Source organism: Oncorhynchus clarkii, chromosome 15, assembly GCF_045791955.1.
Source record: "Oncorhynchus clarkii lewisi isolate Uvic-CL-2024 chromosome 15, UVic_Ocla_1.0, whole genome shotgun sequence".
Taxonomy (NCBI): Eukaryota; Metazoa; Chordata; class Actinopteri; order Salmoniformes; family Salmonidae; genus Oncorhynchus; species Oncorhynchus clarkii.
Window position 1 is genome coordinate 15,806,087 of NC_092161.1, and position 13,650 is coordinate 15,819,736.

A 13,650-nucleotide genomic window follows, 5' to 3' on the forward strand; every position below is an offset into this window, starting at 1 on the left:
GGGAGGGAGAGAGTATGAGGATGGGGAGGGAGAGAGTGTGAGGATGGGGAGGGAGAAAGTGTGAGGATGGGGAGGGAGAGAGTATGAGGATGGGGAGGGAGAGAGTATGAGGATGGGGAGGGAGAGAGAGAGTGTGAGGATTGGGAGGGAGGGAGAGAGTATGAGGATGGGGAGGGAGAGAGAGAGTGTGAGGATTGGGAGGGAGGGAGAGAGTATGAGGATGGGGAGGGAGAGAGTGTGAGGATGGGGAGGGAGAGAGTGTGAGGATGGGGAGGGAGAGAGTGTGAGGATGGGGAGGGAGAGAGTGTGAGGATGGGGAGGGAGGGAGAGAGTGTGAGGATGGGGAGGGAGAGAGTATGAGGATGGGGAGGGAGAGAGTGTGAGGATGGGGAGGGAGGGAGAGAGTGAGGATGGGGAGGGAGGGAGAGAGTGTAAGGATGGGGAGGGAGAGAGTTTGAGGATTGGGAGGGAGAGAGTATGAGGATGGGGAGGGAGAGAGAGAGTATGAAGATGGGGAGGGAGAGAGTGTGAGGATGGGGAGGGAGGGAGAGAGTGAGGATGGGGAGGGAGGGAGAGTGTGAAGATGGGGAGGGAGAGAGTGTGAGGATGGGGAGGGAGGGAGAGAGTGAGGATGGGGAGGGAGTAAGTGTGAGGATGGGGAGGGAGAGAGTGTGAGGATGGGGAGGGAGGGAGGGAGTGAGGATGGGGAGGGAGAAAGTATGATGATGGGGAGGGAGAGAGTGTGAGGATGGGGAGGGAGGGAGAGAGTGAGGATGGGGAGGGAGGGAGAGAGTGTGAGGATGGGGAGGGAGGGATAGAGTATAAGGATGGGGAGGGAGAGAGAGTGTGAGGATGGGGAGGGAGGGAGAGAGTGAGGATGGGGAGGGAGAGAGTGAGGATGGGGAGGGAGAGAGTATGAGGATGGGGAGGGAGGAGGAGAGTGTGAGGATGGGGAGGGAGAGAGTGAGGATGGGGAGGGAGGGAGGGAGGGAGTATGAAGATGTGGAGGGAGAGAGTATGAGGATGGGGAGGGAGGGAGAGAGTGAGGATGGGGAGGGAGAGAGTGAGGATGGGGAGGGAGAGAGTATGAGGATGGGGAGGGAGAGAGTGAGGATGGGGAGGGAGAGAGAGAGTATGAAGATGGGGAGGGAGAGAGTGTGAGGATGGGGAGGGAGGGAGAGAGTGAGGATGGGGAGGGAGGGAGAGAGTGTGAAGATGGGGAGGGAGAGAGTGTGAGGATGGGGAGGGAGGGAGAGAGTGAGGATGGGGAGGGAGAGAGTGTGAGGATGGGGAGGGAGGGAGAGAGTGAGGATGGGGAGGGAGGGAGAGAGTGTGAGGATGGGGAGGGAGGGAGAGAGTATGAGGATGGGGAGGAAGAGAGAGTGTGAGGATGGGGAGGGAGGGAGAGAGTTTGAAGATGGGGAGGGAGGGAGAGAGTGAGGATGGGGAGGGAGAGAGGGAGAGAGTGAGAGGATGGGGAGGGAGGGAGAGAGCGAGGATGGGGAGGGAGGGAGAGAGTGTGAAGATGGGGAGGGAGAGAGTGTGAGGATGGGGAGGGAGGGAGAGAGTGAGGATGGGGAGGGAGAGAGTGTGAGGATGGGGAGGGAGAGAGTGTGAGGATGGGGAGGGAGAGAGTGTGAGGATGGGGAGGGAGGGAGAGAGTGAGGATGGGGAGGGAGGGAGAGAGTGTGAGGATGGGGAGGGAGAGAGTGTGAGGATTGGGAGGGAGGGAGAGAGTGTGAGGATGGGGAGGGAGAGAGTGTGAGGATGGGGAGGGAGGGAGAGAGTGTGAGGATGGGGAGGGAGAGAGTGTGAGGATGGGGAGGGAGAGAGTCTGAGGATTGGGAGGGAGGGAGAGAGTGTGAGGATGGGGAGGGAGGGAGAGAGTGTGAGGATGGGGAGGGAGGGAGGGAGTGAGGATGGGGAGGGAGGGAGAGAGTGAGGATGGGGAGGGAGGGAGAGAGTGAAGATGGGGAGGGAGAGAGAGAGTATGAAGATGGGGAGGGAGAGAGTGTGAGGATGGGAGGGAGGGAGAGAGTGAGGATGGGGAGGGAGGGAGAGAGTGTGAAGATGGGGAGGGAGAGAGTGTGAGGATGGGGAGGGAGGGAGAGTGTGATGATGGTGGAGGCAGAAAGTGTGAGGATGGGGAGGGAGAGAGTGTGAGGATGGGGAGGGAGGGAGAGTGTGAGGATGGGGAGGGAGGGAGAGAGTGTGAGGATGGGGAGGGAGGGAGGGAGTGAGGATGGGGAGGTAGAAAGTATGAGGATGGGGAGGGAGGGAGAGAGTGAGGATGGGGAGGGAGAGAGAGAGTATGAAGATGGGGAGGGAGAGAGTGTGAGGATGGGGAGGGAGGGAGAGAGTGAGGATGGGGAGGGAGGGAGAGAGTGTGAAGATGGGGAGGGAGAGAGTGTGAGGATGGGGAGGGAGGGAGAGAGTGAGGATGGGGAGGGAGAAAGTGTGAGGATGGGGAGGGAGAGAGTGTGAGGATGGGGAGGGAGAGAGAGTGTGAGGATGGGGAGGGAGGGAGAGAGTGTGAAGTTGGGGAGGGAGGGAGAGAGTGAGGATGGGGAGGGAGAGAGGGAGAGAGTGTGGATGGGGAGGGAGGGAGAGAGTGAGGATGGGGAGGGAGGGAGAGTGTGAGGATAGGGAGGGAGGGAGAGAGTTTGAAGATGGGGAGGGAGGGAGAGTGTGAGGATGGGGAGGGAGGGAGAGAGTTTGAAGATGGGGAGGGAGGGAGAGAGTGAGGATGGGGAGGGAGAGAGGGAGAGAGTGAGAGGATGGGGAGGGAGGGAGAGAGCGAGGATGGGGAGGGAGGGAGAGAGTGTGAAGATGGGGAGGGAGAGAGTGTGAGGATGGGGAGGGAGGGAGAGAGTGAGGATGGGGAGGGAGAGAGTGTGAGGATGGGGAGGGAGAGAGTGTGAGGATGGGGAGGGAGGGAGAGAGTTTGAAGATGGGGAGGGAGGGAGAGAGTGAGGATGGGGAGGGAGAGAGGGAGAGAGTGAGAGGATGGGGAGGGAGGGAGAGAGCGAGGATGGGGAGGGAGGGAGAGAGTGTGAAGATGGGGAGGGAGAGAGTGTGAGGATGGGGAGGGAGGGAGAGAGTGAGGATGGGGAGGGAGAGAGTGTGAGGATGGGGAGGGAGAGAGTGTGAGGATGGGGAGGGAGAGAGTGTGAGGATGGGGAGGGAGGGAGAGAGTGAGGATGGGGAGGGAGGGAGAGAGTGTGAGGATGGGGAGGGAGAGAGTGTGAGGATTGGGAGGGAGGGAGAGAGTGTGAGGATGGGGAGGGAGAGAGTGTGAGGATGGGGAGGGAGGGAGAGAGTGTGAGGATGGGGAGGGAGAGAGTGTGAGGATGGGGAGGGAGAGAGTGTGAGGATTGGGAGGGAGGGAGAGAGTGTGAGGATGGGGAGGGAGGGAGAGAGTGTGAGGATGGGGAGGGAGGGAGGGAGTGAGGATGGGGAGGGAGGGAGAGAGTGAGGATGGGGAGGGAGGGAGAGAGTGAAGATGGGGAGGGAGGGAGAGAGTGTGAAGATGGGGAGGGAGAGAGTGTGAGGATGGGGAGGGAGGGAGAGTGTGATGATGGTGGAGGCAGAAAGTGTGAGGATGGGGAGGGAGAGAGTGTGAGGATGGGGAGGGAGGGAGAGAGTGAGGATGGGGAGGGAGGGAGAGAGTGTGAAGATGGGGAGGGAGAGAGTGTGAGGATGGGGAGGGAGGGAGAGTGTGATGATGGTGGAGGCAGAAAGTGTGAGGATGGGGAGGGAGAGAGTGTGAGGATGGGGAGGGAGGGAGAGTGTGAGGATGGGGAGGGAGGGAGAGAGTGTGAGGATGGGGAGGGAGGGAGGGAGTGAGGATGGGGAGGTAGAAAGTATGAGGATGGGGAGGGAGGGAGAGAGTGAGGATGGGGAGGGAGAGAGAGAGTATGAAGATGGGGAGGGAGAGAGTGTGAGGATGGGGAGGGAGGGAGAGAGTGAGGATGGGGAGGGAGGGAGAGAGTGTGAAGATGGGGAGGGAGAGAGTGTGAGGATGGGGAGGGAGGGAGAGAGTGAGGATGGGGAGGGAGAAAGTGTGAGGATGGGGAGGGAGAGAGTGTGAGGATGGGGAGGGAGAGAGAGTGTGAGGATGGGGAGGGAGGGAGAGAGTGTGAAGTTGGGGAGGGAGGGAGAGAGTGAGGATGGGGAGGGAGAGAGGGAGAGAGTGAGGATGGGGAGGGAGGGAGAGAGTGAGGATGGGGAGGGAGGGAGAGTGTGAGGATAGGGAGGGAGGGAGAGAGTGAGGATGGGGAGGGAGGGAGAGTGTGAGGATGGGGAGGGAGGGAGAGTGAAGATGGGGAGGGAGAGTGTGAAGATGAGGAGGGAGGGAGAGAGTGTGAAGATGGGGAGGGAGAGAGAGAGTGTGAGGATGGGGAGGGAGAGAGAGTGTGAAGATGGGGAGGGAGGGAGAGTGTGAGGATGGGGAGGGAGAGAGAGTGTGAAGATGGGGAGGGAGAGTGTGAAGATGAGGAGGGAGGGAGAGAGTGTGAGGATGGGGAGGGAGAGAGAGTGTGAAGATGGGGAGGGAGGGAGAGTGTGATGATGGGGAGGGAGGGAGAGTGTGAGGATGGGGAGGGAGTGAGAATGTAAAAATGGGTAGGGAGAGTGTGAGGATGGGGAGGGAGAGATAGTGTGTGAGGATGGGGAGAGAGAGAGAGTGTGAGGATGGGGAGGGAGAGAGGGAGAGTGTGAGGATAGGGAGGGAGAGTGTGAGGATGGGGAGGGAGAGTGTAAGGATGGGGAGGGAGGGATAGTGTGAGGATGGGGAGGGAGGGATAGTGTGAGGATGGGGAGGGAGAGAGGGAGAGTGTGAGGATAGGGAGGGAGAGTGTGAGGATGGGGAGGGAGAGAGGGAGAGTGTGAGGATAGGGAGGGAGAGTGTGAGGATGGGGAGATAGGGAGAGAGGTGGAGGATAGGGAGAGAGGTGGAGAAAGGGACAGAGGTGGAGGATAGGGAGAGAGGTAGAGATAGGGAGAGAGGTGGAGATAGGGAGAGAGGTAGAGATAGGGAGAGAGGTGGAGATAGGGAGAGAGATGGGGATAGGGAGAGAGGTGGAGATAGGGACAGAGGTGGAGATGTGGAGATAGGGAGAGATGTGGAGATAGGGACAGAGGTGGAGATAGGGACAGAGGTAGAGATAGGGAGAGAGGTGGAGATAGGGAGAGAGGTGGAGGATAGGGAGAGAGGTGGAGGATAGGGAGAGAGGTGGAGATAGGGAGAGAGGTGGAGATAGGGACAGAGGTGGAGATAGGGAGAGAGGTGGAGGATAGGGAGAGAGGTGGAGAAAGGGACAGAGGTGGAGGATAGGGAGAGAGGTAGAGATAGGGAGAGAGGTGGAGGATAGGGAGAGAGGTGGAGGATAGGGAGAGAGGTGGAGATAGGGAGAGAGGTGGAGATAGGGACAGAGGTGGAGATAGGGAGAGAGGTGGAGGATAGGGAGAGAGGTGGAGATAGTGAGAGAGGTGGAGGTAGGGAGAGAGGAGGAGATAGGGACAGAGGTGGAGATAGGGAGAGAGGTGGAGATAGGGAGAGAGGTGGAGGATAGGGAGAGAGGTGGAAATAGGGAGAGAGGTGGAGGATAGGGAGAGAGGTGGAGATAGGGAGAGATGTGGAGATAGGGAGAGAGGTGGAGATAGGGAGAGAGGTGGATGATAGGGAGAGAGGTGGAGGATAGGGAGAGAGGTGGAGGATAGGGAGAGAGGTGGAGATAGGGAGAGAGGTGGAGATAGGGAGAGAGGTGGAGATAGGGAGAGAGGTGGAGGATAGGGAGAGAGGTGGAGATAGGGAGAGAGTTGGAGATAGGGAGAGAGGTGGAGGATAGGGAGAGAGGTGGAGATAAGGAGAGAGGTGGAGATAGGGAGAGAGGTGGAGATAGGGAGAGATGTGGAGATAGGGAGAGAGGTGGAGGATAGGGAGAGAGGTGGAGGATAGGGAGAGAGGTGGAGATAGGGAGAGAGGTGGAGATATGGAGAGAGGTGGAGGATAGGGAGAGAGGTGGAGGATAGGGAGAGAGGTGGAGGATAGGGAGAGAGGTGGAGGTATGGAGAGAGGTGGAGGATAGGGAGAGAGGTGGAGATAGGGAGAGAGGTGGAGATAGGGACAGAGGTGGAGGATAGGGACAGAGGTGGAGGATAGGGAGAGAGGTGGAGATAGGGAGAGAGGTGGAGATAGGGAGAGAGGTGGAGATAGGGAGAGATGTGGAGGATAGGGAGAGAGGTGGAGATAGGGAGAGAGGTGGAGATAGGGACAGAGGTGGAGGATAGGGAGAGAGGTGGAGATAGGGAGAGAGGTGGAGATAGGGAGAGAGGTGGAGATAGGGAGAGAGGTGGAGATAGGGACTGAATCAAGAAGCCAGTAAAAGTGATGTCATTATTGATGTCAGCGTAAATTACAACGTCTTCCTGTTCCGCTCCATGCACCTGTAGACAGAGGGATATTAGCTAATAATCAATTCATTACTTAGTGACTTGTGGTGATTTTGTCAGAGAAATATAAGATTGAATGCTAACACAAACAAACAATATTTAATAAGGGAGATACGAAATTCAGCAGCATCACTGAAGGGGACAGCAACCGACTCGGAAATGTGGAGTTCAAAAACACACATGATTGTGGACAGAGACCGTCTCAGGTGCAGCCAGTCCACCGGGTATCATCCCTGGAGAGAAATAGGAAGTAGCCTAGACGCCTGAAAGGGGAAGGTTCCACAAGTGCTCTGTTTGCAAGTCTAGTTCAGCCATACTGATTTTTTAAACAAACCAACCAACCAACCAACCAACCAACCAACCACACAGTACCTGTTCGTAGTAGAAGACCTTTGGAAAGTGAAGGGGTGGTTAGTCCCACAACGAAGGCTGAGCGATACAGGAAGGAACTCTTGCTCTTGGAGCCCTGGTCCCCATTTCTCACATGGGCACACCTAGGGGGAACAGGAGAAAGAGAGAGATGGGTAGAGAGATGGGTAGAGAGATGGGTGGAGAGATGGGTGGAGAGATGGGTAGAGAGATGGGTGGAGAGATGGGTGGAGAGATGGGTAGAGAGATGGGTGGAGAGATGGGTGGAGAGATGGGTGGAGATATGAGTGGAGAGATGGGTAGAGAGATGGGTGGAGAGATGGGTGGAGAGATGGGTGGAGATATGAGTGGAGAGATGTGGAGAGATGGGTGGAGATATGAGTGGAGAGATGGGTAGAGAGATGGGTGGAGAGATGGGTGGAGATGGGTGGAGAGATGGGTGGACATATGGGTGGAGAGATGGGTGGAGATATAGGTGGAGAGATGGGTGGAGAGATGGATGGAGAGATGGATGGAGAGATGGGTGGAGAGATCCCTCTTTCCAATCTCTCACTGATATCCCTCTCTCCCGTCTCTTCCTGCCGTCCCTCTCTCCTGTCTCTCTCTCCTGTCTCTCCCTGCAGTCCCTCTTTCCAATCTCTCACTGACATCCCTCTCTCCCGTCCCTCTCTCCTGTCTCTCCCTGCAGTCCCTCTTTCCAATCTCTCACTGACATCCCTCTCTCCCGTCCCTCTCTCCCGTCTCTCCCTGTTGTACCTCTCTCCTGTCTTTCCTTGTTGTCCCTCTCTCCCGTCTCTCCCTGTTGTCCCTCTCTCCCGTCTCTCCCTGTTGTCCCTCTCTCCCGTCTCTCCCTGTTGTCCCTCTCTCCCGTCTCTCCCTGTTGTCCCTCTCTCCCGTCTCTCCCTGCCGTCCCTCTTTCCAATCTCTCACTGACATCCCTCTCACTCGTCTCTCCCTGTTGTCCCTCTCTCCCGTCTCTCCCTGTTGTCCCTCTCACTTGTCTCTCCTTGTTGTCCCTCTCTCCCATCTCTCCCTGTTGTCCCTCTCTCCCGTCTCTCCCTGTTGTCCCTCTCACTTGTCTCTCCCTGCCGTCCCTCTCTCCCATCTCTCCCTGCCGTCCCTCTCTTCCTGCCGTCCCTCTCTCCCGTCTCTCCCTGCCGTCCCTCTCTCCCGTCTCTCCCTGTTGTCCCTCTCTCCCGTCTCTTCCTGCCGTCCCTCTCTCCTGTCTCTCCCTGCAGTCCCTCTTTCCAATCTCTCACTGACATCCCTCAGTGTCAGTGAGAGTGCATGTCTGTGTGTGTGCATGTCTGTGTGTGAGCATGTCTGTGTGTGTGCATGTCTGTGTGTGTGCATGTCTGTGTGCGTGCATGTCTGTGTGTGTGCATGTCTGTGTGTGAGCATGTCTGTGTGTGTGCATGTCTGTGTGTGTGCATGTCTGTGTATGTGCTAGTGTGATTTGCACTGCCTATTTATGTCTGACTGAGTGTGTCTCCGGCTGGTGACAAAGTCATACCCCCCAAATGACCTGCCAGAAATACCAACACACACACGCACACGCACACACACACACACACACACACACACACACACACACACACACACTATGCTATAGAAGCCTAGTACTATCCACATTAGCCCTCAAGAGAGAGAGGAAGAATGAGAGAGAGAGGGAAGAATGAAATAGAGAGGGAAGAATGAGATAGAGAGGAAGAATGAGAGAGAGAGGAAGAATGAGAGAGAGAGGAAGAATGAGATAGAGAGGAAGAATGAGATAGAGAGGAAGAATGAGAGAGAGAGGAAGAATGAGAGAGAGAGGGAAGAATGAGATAGAGAGGGAAGAATGAGATAGAGAGGAAGAATGAGAGAGAGAGGAAGAATGAGAGAGAGGAAGAATGAGAGAGAGAGGGAAGAATGAGAGAGAGAGGAAGAATGAGATAGAGAGGAAGAATGAGAGAGAGAGAGGGGGAGATATATATACAGTACCAGTCTAAAGTTTGGGCACACCTACTCATTCAAACGTTTTTCTTTAATTTTATTATTTTCTATATATAGAATAATAGTGAAGACATCAAAACTATAAAACAAATTCTTCAAAGTAGCCACCCTTTGCCTTAATGACAGCTTTGCACACGCTTGGCATTCTCTCAACCAGCTTCACCTGGAATGCATTTCAATTAACAGGTGTGCCTTTTTAAAAGTTAAGTTGTGAGATTTCTTTCCTTCTTAATGCGTTTGAGCCAATCAGTTGTGTTGCGGCAGGGTAGGGTTGGTATACAGAAGATAGCCCTATTTGGTAAAAGTCCATATTATGGGAATAACAGTTCAAATAAGCAAAGAGAAATGACAGTCCATCATTACTTAAAGATCAGTCAATGTGGGACATTTCAAGACCTTTGAAAGTTTTCAAGTGCAGTTGCAAAAAACATAAAGCACTATGATGAAACTGTCTCTCATGAGGACCGCCACAGGAAGACCCAGAGTTATCTCTGCTGCAGATGATAAGTTCATTAGAGTTACCAGCCTCAGACTTTGCAGCCCAAATAAATGCTTCACAGAGTTCAAGTAACAGACACATCTCAACATCAACTGTTCAGAGGAGACTGCGTGAATCATGGCCAAATTGCTGCAAAGAAACCACTACTAAAGGACCAATAATAAGAGACTTGCTTGGTTCAAGAAACACGAATAATGGACATTAGACCGGTGGAAATTTGTCCTTTGGTCTGATGAGTTCAAATTTGAGATTTTTGGTTCCACAGACGCAGAGGAGGTGAACGGATGATCTCCGCATGTGTGGTCCCACCGTGAAGCATGGAAGAGGAGGTGTGAGGGTGCTTTTCTGGTGACACTGTCAGTTGTTTATTTAGAATTCAAGGTACACTTAACCAGCATGGCTACCACAGCATTCTGCAGTGATACACCATCCCATCTGGTTTGTGATTAGTGGGACTATCATTTCCAGGCTGTGTAAGGGCTATTTGACCAAGAAGGAGAGTGATGGAGTACTGCATCAGATGACCTGGCCTCCACAATCACCTGACCTCAACCCAATTGAGATGGTTTGAGATGAGTTGAACCGCAGAGTGAAGGAAAAGCAGCCAACAAGTGCTCAGCATATGTGGGAACTCCTTCAAGACTGTTAGAAAAGCATTCCAGGTGAAGCTGGTTGAGAGATTGCCAAGAGTGTGCAAAGCTGTCATCAAAGAAAACTTTGGCTACTTTGAAGAATCTCAAATATGAAATATATTTGGATTTGTATAATCCTTTTCTGGTTGCTACATGATTCCATATGTGTTATTTTATAGTTTTGATGTCTTCACTATTATTATACAATGCAGAAAATAGTAAAAATACAGAAAAACCCTTGAATGAGTAGGTGTCCAAACTTTTGACTGTTACTGAATATATATAGAGAGAGAGCGTGCGAGAGAGAGACAGAGAGAGACACACAGAGAGAGAGCGAGACAGGTTGGCACTGCTGAAAGAGTCCATTCTCACTGGGTGTGACAGTGGGGCACCTGCAGTGTGACATCCGTGTGTGTGTGTGTAAAGGACAATGTTTCTCTGAGAATATTCAGGCTCACGCTGCAGATTATAAACAAAGGTTAAAAGAGATCAGGAAAGAAAACCTGTCTTTCTCCCTCTCTGCCTCACTATCTTTTCTTCTCTCTTTCTCTCTCTCTTGTTTCATATTCTATCTCTCTCTGAAAAAAAAACCATATCCCTACTGGTGATGTTGTCGTTTAACCTCCACTACACCACCGATCCCTATATTAAATATTAGGTAGCTAATAATAATTTGATTTTCCTCCTCTTCCCCCTTCCACCAACTGCTGTTCAATTATAAACCTCTCCTCTCCTCTCCTCTCCTCTCCTCTCCTCTCCTCTCCTCTCCTCTCCTCTCCTCTCCTCTCCTCTCCCCTTTTCCTCTCCTCTCCTTTCTTTTCCTCTTCTCTTCTCTCCTCTCCTCTCCTCTCCTCTCCTCTCCTCTCCTCTCCTCTCCTATCCTATCCTCTCCTCTCTACACACATTTCAGAACTTTGTTATTTCTTTTTACAGAAATTTAGATCAAACTGGTTTTCATATTCTAGTGAATGGCTACACGATTAGAGAGGAATTAGGCCTGAGGTGTGGGTGCGTGCGTGTGTGTTTGTTTGTGTGTATGTGTGTTCATGTGTATGTGAGTGACCACCTGCTGCTCCATGATAAATCTCCTCTCCTCTCCTCTCCTCTCCTCTCCTCTCCTCTCCTCCCTCCTCTCTTCCTTCCTTATTCCCCTCTCCTCCACCCTCTCTCCTCCACTCCTCCCTTATTCCAATATTTAGATTTAGAACAGATTTTCATGTTCTAGTGAGTGGCTACATGACTATTAAAAATTAGGCCTGAGGTGTGTGTTTGTGTGTGTGTGTTTGCGTATGTGTGCTCATGTGTGTGTATGTGTGTGTTTGCGTGTGCGTATGTGTGCTCATGTATGTGTTTGTGTGTGTTTACGTGTGCGTATGTTTGCTCATGTGTGTGTTTGTGTGTGTTTGCGTGTGCGTATGTGTGTTCATGTGTGTGTGAGAGAGTGAGCAGCTGCCTTAGTAGCAACAGATGGTTCAGCTACCTATTCCTGGGGCGGTGTGTGTGTGTGTGTTGACCCTCACCCACTAACATCTCTCAGAGAAAAAGATGAAAGAGCCGAGGTGAGGAGACATGGAGGGAGAAGAGAGTGATTAAAGCAATGTCACACAACTCCATACACATGCTGTGGCCTGTGTGTTTAATCTCTAATTGACACCTAAAACAACTGAGCTCAGCAGCACCGGCTGTTGGCCCACACAGAGACAGAGAGAGAGAGGGGGGGGGGTGGGGGGGGGGGGGTAGGGGGTAGGGGGCAGTGGACACAGCTCTGCATGCGTTCTCTTTCATTTCCGACTGTTGATGTTCAAATACATGTTTATAGAGTGTGCTGTTAATTGAACCATTACTCTTGTATGACTCATATCTGGTGTGCATCATCCACTATAGTGTATCTACATTTATTATCATCGCCATGGTGACACTAATAGCCTGTGCTCTTAACTGTCTGACCCATGCTCTAAGTTGTTAAAGTGAAGACCAATCAATGGTTTGTATACTATAATTAAGTCATTTATTCAAGTCGGATGTAGTGGACCGTAAACCCAACTAAACAGGGATGTAGTGGACCGTAGACCCAACTAAACAGGGATGTAGTGGACCGTAGACCCAACTAAACAGGGATGTAGTGGACCGTAAACCCAAATAAACAGGGATGTAGTGGACCGTAAACCCAACTAAACAGGGATGTAGTGGACCGTAAACCCAACTAAACAGGGATATAGTGGACCGTAAACCCAACTAAACAGTGATGTAGTGGACTGTAAACCCAACTAAACAGGGATGTAGTGGACCGTAAACCCAACTAAACAGGGATGTAGTGGACCGTAAACCCAACTAAACAGGGATGTAGTGGACCGTAAACCCAACTAAACAGTGATGTAGTGGACCGTAAACCCAACTAAACAGGGATGTAGTGGACCGTAAACCCAACTAAACAGGGATATAGTGGACCGTAAACCCAACTAAACAGTGATGTAGTGGACTGTAAACCCAACTAAACAGAGATGTAGTGGACCGTAAACCCAACTAAACAGGGATGTAGTGGACCGTAAATCCAACTAAACAGTGATGTAGTGGACCGTAGACCCAACTAAACAGTGATGTAGTGGACCGTAAACCCAACTAAACAGGGATGTAGTGGACCGTAAATCCAACTAAACAGTGATGTAGTGGACCGTAGACCCAACTAAACAGTGATGTAGTGGACCGTAAACCCAACTAAACAGGGATGTAGTGGACCGTAAACCCAACTAAACAGGGATATAGTGGACCGTAAACCCAACTAAACAGTGATGTAGTGGACTGTAAACCCAACTAAGCATTAACGTTACTGTGAGTCCGTCATCTCGAACGCCGTTCACCTCCACACTCCTGAGTTGTTAATAGAAGTCTGTGGGTTCGGCTACTGAAACTTGACAGAATTATGACATCACACTCACTTCCAAATTCAAACCAGCTTTATTGGCATGTAAAAAGTGGGATAAAACGTTGCTGAGTCAATACACAGTCAGCAGTAACAACAAATATTAACAGTCAAAGATACCAGACGACAAACACATATCTACTGTATTATCTACTATATTATCTACTATAGTATCTACTGTATTATCTACTATCTTATCTATTATAGTATGTACTATAGTAGCTACTTTATTATCTACTATATTATCTACTATAGTATCTACTATATTATCTACTTTATTATCTACTATATTATGTACTATATTATCTACTATAGTATCTACTATATTATCTCCTATATTATCTCCTATAGTATCTACTATCTTATCTATTATAGTATGCACTATAGTAGCTACTTTATTATCTACTATATTATCTACTATATTATCTACTATAGTATATACTATATTATCTACTTTATTATCTACTATATTATCTACTATAGTATCTACTATCTTATCTATTATACAGTATTATGTACTATAGTAGGTACTTTATTATCTACTATATTATCTACTGTAGTATCTACTATATTATCTACTTTATTATCTACTATATTATGTACTATATTATCTACTATAGTATCTACTACATTATCTACTATATTATGTACTATATTATCTACTATAGTATCTACTACATTATCTCCTTTATGCCCCGATGGGGCATTTCATGTATTCTCTTCCCTAAACTGTAACTCAGTTAATAATGCATGGTTTAATCTGACAGCTGTGAATTCAAATA